This window comes from Agelaius phoeniceus, chromosome 5, assembly GCF_051311805.1.
Source record: "Agelaius phoeniceus isolate bAgePho1 chromosome 5, bAgePho1.hap1, whole genome shotgun sequence".
Lineage (NCBI taxonomy): Eukaryota > Metazoa > Chordata > Aves > Passeriformes > Icteridae > Agelaius > Agelaius phoeniceus.
The window spans coordinates 67,386,238-67,396,678 of record NC_135269.1 but is presented as its reverse complement, the minus strand read 5'-3'; the positions used below and the strand labels follow the sequence as shown (position 1 = coordinate 67,396,678).

At 48.0% G+C, this 10,441-nt stretch overlaps 1 long non-coding RNA gene across 2 annotated transcripts; it reads left to right on the top strand.

Moving 5' to 3' along the window:
- The first annotated feature begins 4 nt into the window (after nucleotides 1-4).
- On the top strand, nucleotides 5-8,124 carry LOC143694172 (uncharacterized). Of its 2 annotated transcripts, none has more exons than XR_013182510.1 (2): nucleotides 5-5,410; nucleotides 7,555-8,124. It is a non-coding gene; the product is annotated as an uncharacterized LOC143694172 (long non-coding RNA). The 2 variants fall into 2 exon arrangements; XR_013182509.1 differs by having other exon boundaries at nucleotides 6,000-8,124.
- Nucleotides 8,125-10,441: the final 2,317 nt, after the last annotated feature.

Genomic DNA, 10,441 nt, shown 5'->3' with positions numbered 1-10,441 from the left:
CTGTGACTTTTTGTTGTCTGTGTTATCTGGCTTGGCTTCTTTCCCTGCCAGTAGTGGAGTCTTCTGCTCCCTCACTCTCCCCTTGACTCAAAACTGTGCCCAGGATGGCTTCTGCCTCGACCTTCTCCTGGGCAGAGCAGCCCAAGCTTTGCTGGGTGACTGCCTCACTCTGCTGCTGCTGCACCTGGAGTCTGCCCTCCCCTCCCACCACCTGCTCCTCTGTCAGGCCCCAGCGTGTCCAGGGAAAGGCACCTGGAGAGCCTCAAGGATATGCACTGACAGCCAAAGAGTCTCCTGACAATCTGTGACCCCAGCTGCTCTGTCCCAGGGAGCATCTCACAGCAGAGAAGCCATAGGAACAAGTTAACTTTGTACCAAAAGCAACACCTGTATGCTAGAAGTCTTCTCTTTCACATTGAGGTTCCTGGGAAGGAGCTGCTACTTCTTGAGCAGTAGCTGTACCACACAAATTATAAGTTCTGTTACTTCTAAAACTGTCATTTGGTCTTCCTGTAGTTTGACAGCCCTAATAATCCTCTGTTCACAGCCTTATTTGATTCTGCCCTGCCAATGCATAATAGAAATTACAGCCAAAATTCTTGCAGGCTATGTGGAGTTTCAGGAGAGCTGCACATCTTTCCTGAATGGTCCAGTTGCTGGTATTTTGCCTTTGTTCAATAGACAAGCTGGTAAATATGGTCCCAAAATATATTTTGTGTGTTATTATGTTTTTGGGGTTTTTTTAATATGGCAAAGCTGCCCTTCCACATTGAAACTCCTTCCCTTTTTGTATTACCTGAAAACATCAAGAATAGCCACTTTAAAATCAAATGCCAAACTCCTTTTTTTGTTGTTATTCCTTCATGTTTGATTTCTCAGTGTTTTGGATTTTTTTCTAAAGGGAAAAACTGACTTACTCTCTGCACTTTCTGAAGCCTCGACCAAGGCACTCCTTCTCCAGAGTAGCTGAGCAATAAACCTTGGAGAAGAGGAGGGGTGGCTACAGCAGAAACTGACACACCCTTTGGCGAGGAGCTCTGACATAACTGTGATAAACAAGTTTGTAGTTCTTGTGATAAAGTATTTCAAACTTGCTGAGCTGTACCTGTAAATGAAGCTGTCGTGAAGGAAAAACCTTTGTGTCATTCTCAACCTGCCTCATAAGTTAAGGGTTTTTTTGGGTGTTTTTTTTTGTTTGTTTTGGTTTTTTTTTTTTTTTTTAAATTATCTGCTTGCTGCTTAAATTTTTAATTGTGCTGTTACGGTATCTGGCTGGTTCTGTTATGTAGTTACTCTTTTCAGCGTTTTCACTGGGTAAGTGATCATGTTCCTCATTGTGACAGGCTTGCTATACATAAGCAATCAGTAATTAAAATATGTGGCCGTTCCTGGGCTGGCAGAGCACTTGGGCATGCATAATCCAACGTGAGAGGTGCTGCTGAAGCAAAAAAAGGCTGCTTGTGTGCTGCAAGTAAAGCACAGGCTTGTTCTGCTGGGCTCTGAGTCTGCAGTCCTAAATCAGAGAGACTGGGAGCACAGAAAATACTCCCAAGCATGTGCTGCAGTGCAGGCTGGAATGTGGATGATGCATCATAATTTATTAACATAACCTGATAAGTAAATTTAAATGTTTCATGGCCTTTGTGCTTTTAAATCCTGGTAAAGCAAATTCTTCATTAGGAATGTGAAGTGCGTACGAAGCAATCTCCACATCTAATCATTTCTGCCAGCTCCTCTTTGAGTTGTTTACAGCTGAGAGTCCTTGCTAAGCAAACGAGGGGGGAAAAACCCTGACACTGTTTCATTGAAATTCAGTCTAGTTCAATAACTCTGTAATGTCACCCTACTTAAGAATACCCCAGATATTTAATGTCTAAAGTTGCTGTATGCTGAATTAGCTGGATCATGTTCTCTCATCCTTTGTGCAGGGCTTTGTCCTCAACTGGTGGGAAGTGAGAGTTCAATCTTCATTAGGTAAAGCAGTTTCTGCCCAGGGAGGACTTGGAACGAGGTATTCATTGTGGCCCTTCATCATAGCAGATAAATTCTTCTCTGTGCCTAAAACTGTAGTGAGTAAAGCCATGTACTAAATGAAGTTAAGTCTAGCTGCTAATAACCTGTATATAAATTTAGCTCTATTTTGTGTATCTTGTTTTGTGTGTATATGTTGCTGTGATTTTACTTTCTTTCCCTTTGTGCTAGAGGTAACTGTCTTGCACAAATCTGATAAATCATCTATTAAACTAGAATAAACCCAATGAAATGATGGCTGATGGGAGGTGCCATTGTGTTCTTTGCCACCCAGTAGCATGACTCTTTCTTGGAGGAGGGAGGTGACTTTTTCTTAATGGCTAATACTGATTTAATAACCTTTCATTTTGCAACTGTGGATGTGTGTGAGCCAGAGCCCAACCCTGTCATGGCAGGTGCTGGAGGAGGGACCAAAAAAAAAAGGCTGTGTCTGACAAGAGATGCATATTCTCACTGCTGGGCTTCAGCAGCTGTGATCAGTGTCCTTGCCAGAATGAAGTTCATCCTGAACAGTGTTTGAATTAGACAAAAGCCTCTCTCTCACAATGTTTTGCATTATTAAAATGACCTTTCCAAGAGGAAAATTTTATATGGGAAAGAAGAATAACATCTTTGTTTCTAAGGCTGTTACCATGAGTGAGTGTGGTCCTGCTGAGTGTGGAAGTCTTCCTTGTTGCACAGGTCAAAGTTCCCTGTCAGATAACATTCCTACCCATCCCTTCTACATCTGTGTGCTGCTTTTCTGTCTTTTGAAGGAGGATTTCTATGTAGGTATTCAGGTGGTGTTGAGCATTTGTCCAAACATTGTGTGTCATAAAAGAGAGGCTAGAAATCACTCTAGAAAAAATAAATACTTCCATTTGTTTGAGCTGCTTTTTCATCCCTGAGGCTGGTTGTGGTGGTAGCCAAAAAGCAGCAGCAGGTGCAGCAGCCTTGTCTCCAAGCTCTGCAGGGCTGCCTCAGGGCTCAGTTCATGTCTCAGCCCTGGCAGGGCAGGTGCCCTTTTGTAATTGTGTCCAGCTCCAGCCTGGAGGCAGAGGCAGAGAATTTAACTTGGCTGGATCTGTCATGAAACTTAAAGGAGGTTCCAGTGCCTCACCTGTGCTGGAGGTGAAGCCTCTCAGCTGCCCCAGCACCTGCAGCCTTTCAAGTGGCTGCAGCTTGGGGAAGAAGCTTTTGATGTTTTGACTCCTGTTTTATACACACACATATATGGAATTTAGTTTCTCCCTTTAGAACAGACATCTTCAGAAAGTGTTATCCACAGAGGGATCAGGGGAGGCAGGAGGCTGAGGGGAGCTGATGGTTTTAACCCAGCAGCTTGGGCAGGTTTTCAGTCTTGTTTGTGCCTCAGCAGAGAGCAACTTCCAGCTCTGCTGAACGAGCTCAGTGTTGTGTAGCTGAACCCACCAAAGTAAAAATCCCAACCCTCCCTTAGCTGGCTGCTCCTGTCCTTGCAGAGAGGGAGCCAGGGCAGCACAGCTGAGGCACAGCAGCCCCTGTTCCAGGGGGATTGTTCTGGAGCAGCTACAAAGGGAGGGCCTTGGAGCAGAGAGGCAGTGCTGGGACTGCTCAGGGCCCACCCCAGGCACCCCCAGCTCCCTTTCCTCTGGCCACTTTCCCAGCCACTCATCCCCCAGCCTGGAGGGATCCAAGGGCAGGACCTGGCACTTGGTGGTGTTGAACCTCATTCCCCTATGGATCCAGCCTGTCCCATTCCCTGTGCAGAGCCTTCCTGCCCTCCTGCTGATGAACACTCCATGGCCCCAGCAGGCTCCTTGCTCCCCCTGTGCAGTTCATCAGTAATGATGTTAAGCAGGGCTGGCCCCAGCACTGAGCCCTGGGGACAGCACAGTGACCAGATGCCAGCTGGGTGCAGCAGCATTCCCCACCCCTCCCTGGGCCCTGCCCAGCCAGGATTAACCCAGCCACAAGAGCCCAAGCCCTGGGCTGGCAGCTTTTCCAGCAGAGTGCAAATGGTGGCAAAGGCTTTGCAGGAGTGCAGGGAGCCACGTGCACAGCCTTGCCCTCATCCCCAGGTGAGCCACAGAAGGGGATCAGGTTGGTCAGGCAGCTCCTGCCCTTGACAAGGCCCTGCTGGCTGGGCCTGCTCCTGTGGCTGTCCTGCATGTGCTGTGTGTGGCACTGGGGCTGCTCTGCTCTGTGACCTTCCCTGGCACTGAGGCACAGGCACTGGCCAGCCTGTGCTTCCATGGATTTTGCTTCCAGCTCTCCTTGTGGAGGGCTGTCACATTTGCCAGTTTACAATCCTGCCCTTGCCAGGACTGGTGGTGTGTAGAGGATGATGGAAGCGGGCTTGGGGAGCCCTTCACTGGCTCCCACAACAGCAGGGGGTGGTGGATCCCACCTGCCCCATGGCCTGCTGTGTATCCAAGGGCTGTAGCAGCTTGCTGACCATTTCCCCTTGGGTTATGAGGCTTTCTTTCTGCTCCCCAGCCCTGTCTCAGGAGCTGTGTACCCAGAGAACAACTGGCCTTGCCATTTACACTGAGGCAAAGAGGGCAGGAAGTGCCTCAGCCTTCTCCTCATCCTTTGTCACTGTGCTTCCTCCTGCATCCTTCTCATCCATCCTGTTGTTGCTGATGTATTTATAGAAACTTCTTTTTTGGCTTTTACAGCAGTAGCCAGATTAAATTCCAGTTAAGCTTTAGCCCTGCATAAGCCTGGTACCCTTGGATTCCTTCTGAGGTACCTGCTCCTTCTTCCATAGGTCATGCTCTGCTTTTCCCCCTGAGCTCCAGCCAAAGCTCCCTGTTCAGCCAGGCTCCTCTCCTTCCTTGCTGGCACTTTTTTCAGCATGTGGGATCTGCTCCTGTGCCTTTAAAATTTCCTCCTTAGAAGCACATGCAGCCTTCCTGAGCTCCTTGGCCTTCCAGTGTTGCTTCCCAAGAGACTCTGACAACCTTTTCAATGAGAGGAGGCCTTCAATTCATCAGCCCTCCTCCACCTGCTCTTGCTTTCAGCTAATTCCTGCATCCCATAGAGGCAAAGGCAGACAAGTCTTCATCCCAGTGCTGATTTCCAAACTATAAATATCTTTTCCTCTGTAGTAAGGAGGGTCCTTAGACTGGATGGAGCCAAACCTTCCAAGGGAACACACCCTTGTCTTGTGTGTTTTGTTTTTATTTGGTCTTTTTTCTTCCCCAGAACAGGGCTTCTCTTCCCATGTTAGGTGACTCCTCCCAGATGAGGAAATGCCTTCCCTGAAAAGTGCTCGGTGCATCCCTGACTACATCACCAAATGTTCAGATGTGTTCTTACCTCAAGGGAATTGCCAGGAAAGATTATTTTCCACTGGGCCATAATTACCTGCTGCTGCTTCCAACTGGCCAAAAAAAGAACACCAGGAGAGGCTTCAGTAAGTTTGGGATTAAACTGAGCAGGCACAAGGAGTGGTAGATAAACCAGCTGGCAGGCTTGAAGGAGCGACTCAGCTTCATTTTCTCCTTTGTTCATGGGTCTTTGCACCTGCCCCTGAGCTTTAATGAATGTTTCACACAGCCCCAGGAACCACAAACTAATTCTGAGTGGTTCCCAAAGCTGCTGAGGCACTCTTACCCAGGACCATTATTTTCTTCTCAGAGGTGTCTCTGAATCATAAGGAAATGCAGCTGCTACAGTATCCTCACCTGAAGGGCAATGTTCTTTGGGGTTTGGGGGGTTTTTCCCCATCATTAAAAAAAAAAAAAAACACCAAAAAACAACAACAACAATAAAAACTATGTTCAAGGCTTGAATTTAAAAGAAAATAAATACATAAAACCCTGTGCTACAGCCAGCCAGGGCCTCTGCTGAGCTGCTGCCCCAGGTCTGTCAGAGATCCCACAGCAGTGTCACCCTGTCCCACTCCAACCTCACCCAGCCCCTGCCCTGTGCCCCAGCAGCCACCTGAGCATGGAACCTGTACTGGGAACAAGGAAAGGGTTCTCTCACCTTATCTATTGCAGAGTCCTCCTGCTTTATTTGCTGTCAGCCCCTGTGGAGCTCAGAAGCACCTGGAGCAGGTGGGCTGGGAAGTGCAGCTCAGCAGTGCCTTTCCTCACACTGAACAGTGACTCCAGCAGGACAGGACATCCTTCCTTCCTCTCCCTTCCTGCTTTGCAAATGGAAGATCACAGGAGTTACTGGAAAAGCATCTGGGCCCAGGGCTGGGGCAGCCAAGGGAAGCTTCACGCAGACACCAGCCAGGGCTGGGGCATGGCTGCTTCAGTGGTGACTGCTGATCATGTTTCTCTTTCTGAGGTGATGCCCAGAACCAGGTCCCTGCTCCCCCAGTGATGCACACCCCCCTCCCAGTGTCCCCACACAGACCCTTGGGAGGTCCCATCATGTCCTTGTTCAGCCCAGGAGGGATTCAGGAGCTCAGTGGAGCTGTGGCAGCATCCCTGAGCATCCTCCCAGAGCCTGGAGCCCCAGCCCTTGCTGGGCACAGCCCAACTCGTGCAGCTGTCACAGTCCCCCCCTCACTGCTGGCTGGGGCTGCCGTGCAAGTCCCTTCCCTGCCTGATTCAGCCTCAGAGCTCTCTGTCAGGACAGGATTGCTCATTTCCTCACAGGGCTGGGGAGGTCAACCTCACCTCAAATGTTCATGATGGGTTTTTTCCCATCAGTTCAAAGGAAGCTCTTAAGTGCCTGAGATTCTGTTATTGCCAGCACCAGAATATGGTGCAAGTTTTTTATCTGTTCTTTGCATGCTTATCCATTCCCACAAGGAAGGGCAAGGGCTGCATTTCCCAGCTGGGAAACAAGGGCAATGAGGTAAAGCCAAGGGAAAAAGAGCAGAGATCAGCCTGACCTTCAGGTTTCCAGGCTTATGGAGTAATCCTGAATCACCCTTCCTCTCCCACCACCACACCTGCCCCTTTGGCAGGTAGCATTCCCTTGGCAGCCCAGGAGAAAATCCAGCAGCCTGGAAGCTCAGACTCACATGTGCCAGGAGTTGTTGTTCATACTCTGATTAATGGAGATAAGTCACCATTGTACTGATGCTCAGAGGCTGGAATGACACCAGAAGGAAAACAGCATCCCTACAAGCTGGTGTGGCAGGAGGGGAGACTATTTCTTCATACTTAAAGATCTATTAGGAAACAGTTGTCAGCACATTTCTATTTCCAATATCCAGCCCTGCACAAGAGCAGAGGATCCACAGGGTCTTCAGGCTTCACGACACAAACTTCATTACTGTGGAACATTTCCTGCCTCCTAAATGGATTTTAGTTTGCCTGGTCAGGTTTAATTTTTATTTATGGCATGAGTTTGCCAGTGAGCTCGAGCCCAGGAAATGGGCACTGTGTGCAATTCCTGGTGCATCCTATAACAAAACCCTCAGCTCAGTGCTAACTTTTCCCTGCAGCTTGTCACCCTGCAGCAACAGTGAGGACCAAAATCTGCTCTGATTTTATATTACCTAAGACTCACAGCCAGTAATAAACTCCTGGTTTTCATGGGTGTGGGATTTGGGTCCAACCTGAAAAATAAACTTGGTTTATTTACCCCTCTCAGGAATTTCAGTAGGAAAGGGAGGGTTAGACTGTGAGAGTTCTGCTGCTGTGTCCATCTTCCTACTGGAAAAGAAGATCTGCCCCAGGAGGGGTGAGCAATGGTGTCTGCTGGGAACAGCTCAGCTGGATTCCTGGAAAGGAGTGGACTGAAGCTGTGTCTTCCTCCAGGAAAAGGCTCTTCCTGCCCTGAGCCCAAGGAGGAAGCCAAGCTCCCACCACCACTTGAAAAGCTGCTCAGAGCAGAGACAAGCACAGCCAAAGCTGCCTCTGAGCTCCCTCTCATGACTTGGTTATCTTCACTTCCATCACCCCAGGGAGGCAACTCCCAGCAATTCAATTTGGGGTTGATACAGCAGCGAGCCCAGAGCTCCCTCCAGGTGGGTTCTCCAAGCCTCACTGACACATTCAAGTCTTGCTTCCCAGGAGAGCTTCTGATTTTTAGTTAACCATGAACAGATAGATGTGTGTGCATATGTATATAATATATACAGTGTAAATAATTTAAAAATGGAAAAAAAAAAACCACCTCCCAAAACAGTTGAGGGGTAAATACAGCAAAGTTTTCAAGCTCTTGGGCTGTTGAGTGACTCATTCTCAGCAGCAAACGTCACCCCCCTTTATCCCCTGCACAACAGAAACTTTCTTCCTGCAGGTAAATGTCAAGGAACAAATAAACATTAGCAATAGCTAAATGTCTTCCTCCTTTTTAAGTGTCCCAATCATTTTTTTATTTGCCTGGATCCAGGTAATGGAGGGAAGGAAGGAGGGAGGGAGAGAGGCTTTTTGCAGAACACTGTTTGCTCTTCTAACAGGGATCATAAACACAAAGTGTTTTAAGGGCACAATCACACCCCAACAATAATAACTTAAAAGCAAAGTTTATAGTTCAAACAATGCAAGTAAATATTTTGACATTTGCTCATTTGTTTGATTCCTGCTCAAATAGTTTCCTGTTCCCAGTAGACTGGGATTTCCTTAGGAGTAGCTGGAAAAAACCCTATTTATAGTGGACCTCTGAGAAGAGACAGCAAAGTGTCACCTCAGAGGGGCACTTTCCACAGGGCACAAGAGTGCATGGCTGAGGAAAACCTCAGTGTGGAGCAAATCAGTGATGAAGTTCAAAGAAAGGAAAAAATGGGGAACAAATGGATGTATTTATCAGGGAGCAACAGCTGGCTCGTGGCATCATTATGGATGGATTGATTTTGAAAACATCCACTCAGCCTGGTGAGGATACACAGCACCTGAGCTCCTCACAGCCCATCCTGCTGCCCTGCTGGAACAGCCAGAAGAAAAATGCTGAGAGCTTGAGGAAAGCAGGCAGACTCCACAACAGAGGTGGTTTTCTAAGCTGAATTTACATAAAATTGTGTGTGCTGCAGCCCATGTGCATGGATGTGCTTTATATTTGTATCTCCATAACAGAAACAGCCCAAGAGCTTTCTATGCTGAAGGCCTGGGAAGTTGAGATTACAGCAAGTCTGCGAACTCAGCAATTCATGAAAAAAGATTTATAGCTTTTGAAACTCATTACATCATTGTGGGTAGAGAAAGATACCCCCTACCATCAACTGGAGTTCAAGGTGCTGCCTGTGAGTACTGGCATTCCTGGGTCAAATTCCAATTTCAGGGCTTCCCAGACATCCTGGCTCCATCCTAGAGCAAGGACCAACACAGCACCTCTGCTCCAACACGCTTCCAAGTGATGCACCATAAATCATGGAATGGTTTGGCTTGGAAGGGACCTTAAAGCTCATCCAGTTCCACCCCCTGCCATGGGCAGGGACCCCTTCCACCAGGCCAGGCTGCTCAGAGCCCCCTCACAGGAGCCTGGGATGGCCTCAGACCCTGGCAGGTCCCGTGGACTCAGACACATTCAGGTTCCTCAGGTGGTCACAAACCTGTCCCCTGTGACAGGAAGGATTTCACTCCCCCAAGTCCCTGCCTTGAGCTTTGGAGGCTTGGGAAATGTGGGAAGAGAAGTTACCATCAAAAACTGAGGCACAACTGTTGAGTACAGACCTACACAAACAAAAGCACACTTTGTACAAACCTTTGCACAGCACACTTTGTCTGTCAGCTCAAGGAGCCTCACATCAGTGAAGACAACTCCAATGCCAGGGCCTGACTTTCACCCAAATTCTTCCACAGAATGATAAGATAACAGAAATCTTTACGTAATCAAAGCTATGAGACAGTTTCTCCTTCATCTACGTATGTTCTCCCAGACTTAACTCCTTACTTGCAGGGTCAGGAGCACTGCTGCAGAAATGCTCTTTGCAAGGGCACCTTCAACCAGCATCCTGTGAGAAAGGTTCCCAGGGAACATCCAACAGTGCCACTGTCTGCATTGGGGATGACTTCCCCAGTGACCTGATACACCTGTGGGTCACTGCACTGCAGGGGAAGAGAAGCAATGACATTAAACATCATTTCATTAATTCAAATAAACATCTTGTAATCTGGGTAAAGCAGCAATATTCCTAGGTGACAGACACTGATCAAAACAGAGGCAAAACAAAATTCCCCATCCTGTATCAATCCCAGGCTGCTTACCCAACAATTTTAATCAAACACCCTCCAAAGGAAGGCAAAGCTTTCTGAAGACACGAGAGGGAGCCAGGAAGAACTGCACGAGGATCAGATGGCACCAGCACCCAGCCACAGCATGAGATGTGGGCTCAGCACAAGGGAAGGTGAGAATAAAGGGGATGCAAAGGGGTTTTTTCTGTGTATCATGGAATGGTTTGGGTTGGAAGGGAAGGGACTTCTAAAAGTCACCCAGTTCATGAGCAGGGAGAGCTTCAAACACATCAGGTTGAAATCTTGCCTGTTTCCAGGGATGGATCCACCACCTCTCTGGGAAATCTGTGCCAGTGTCTCATCAC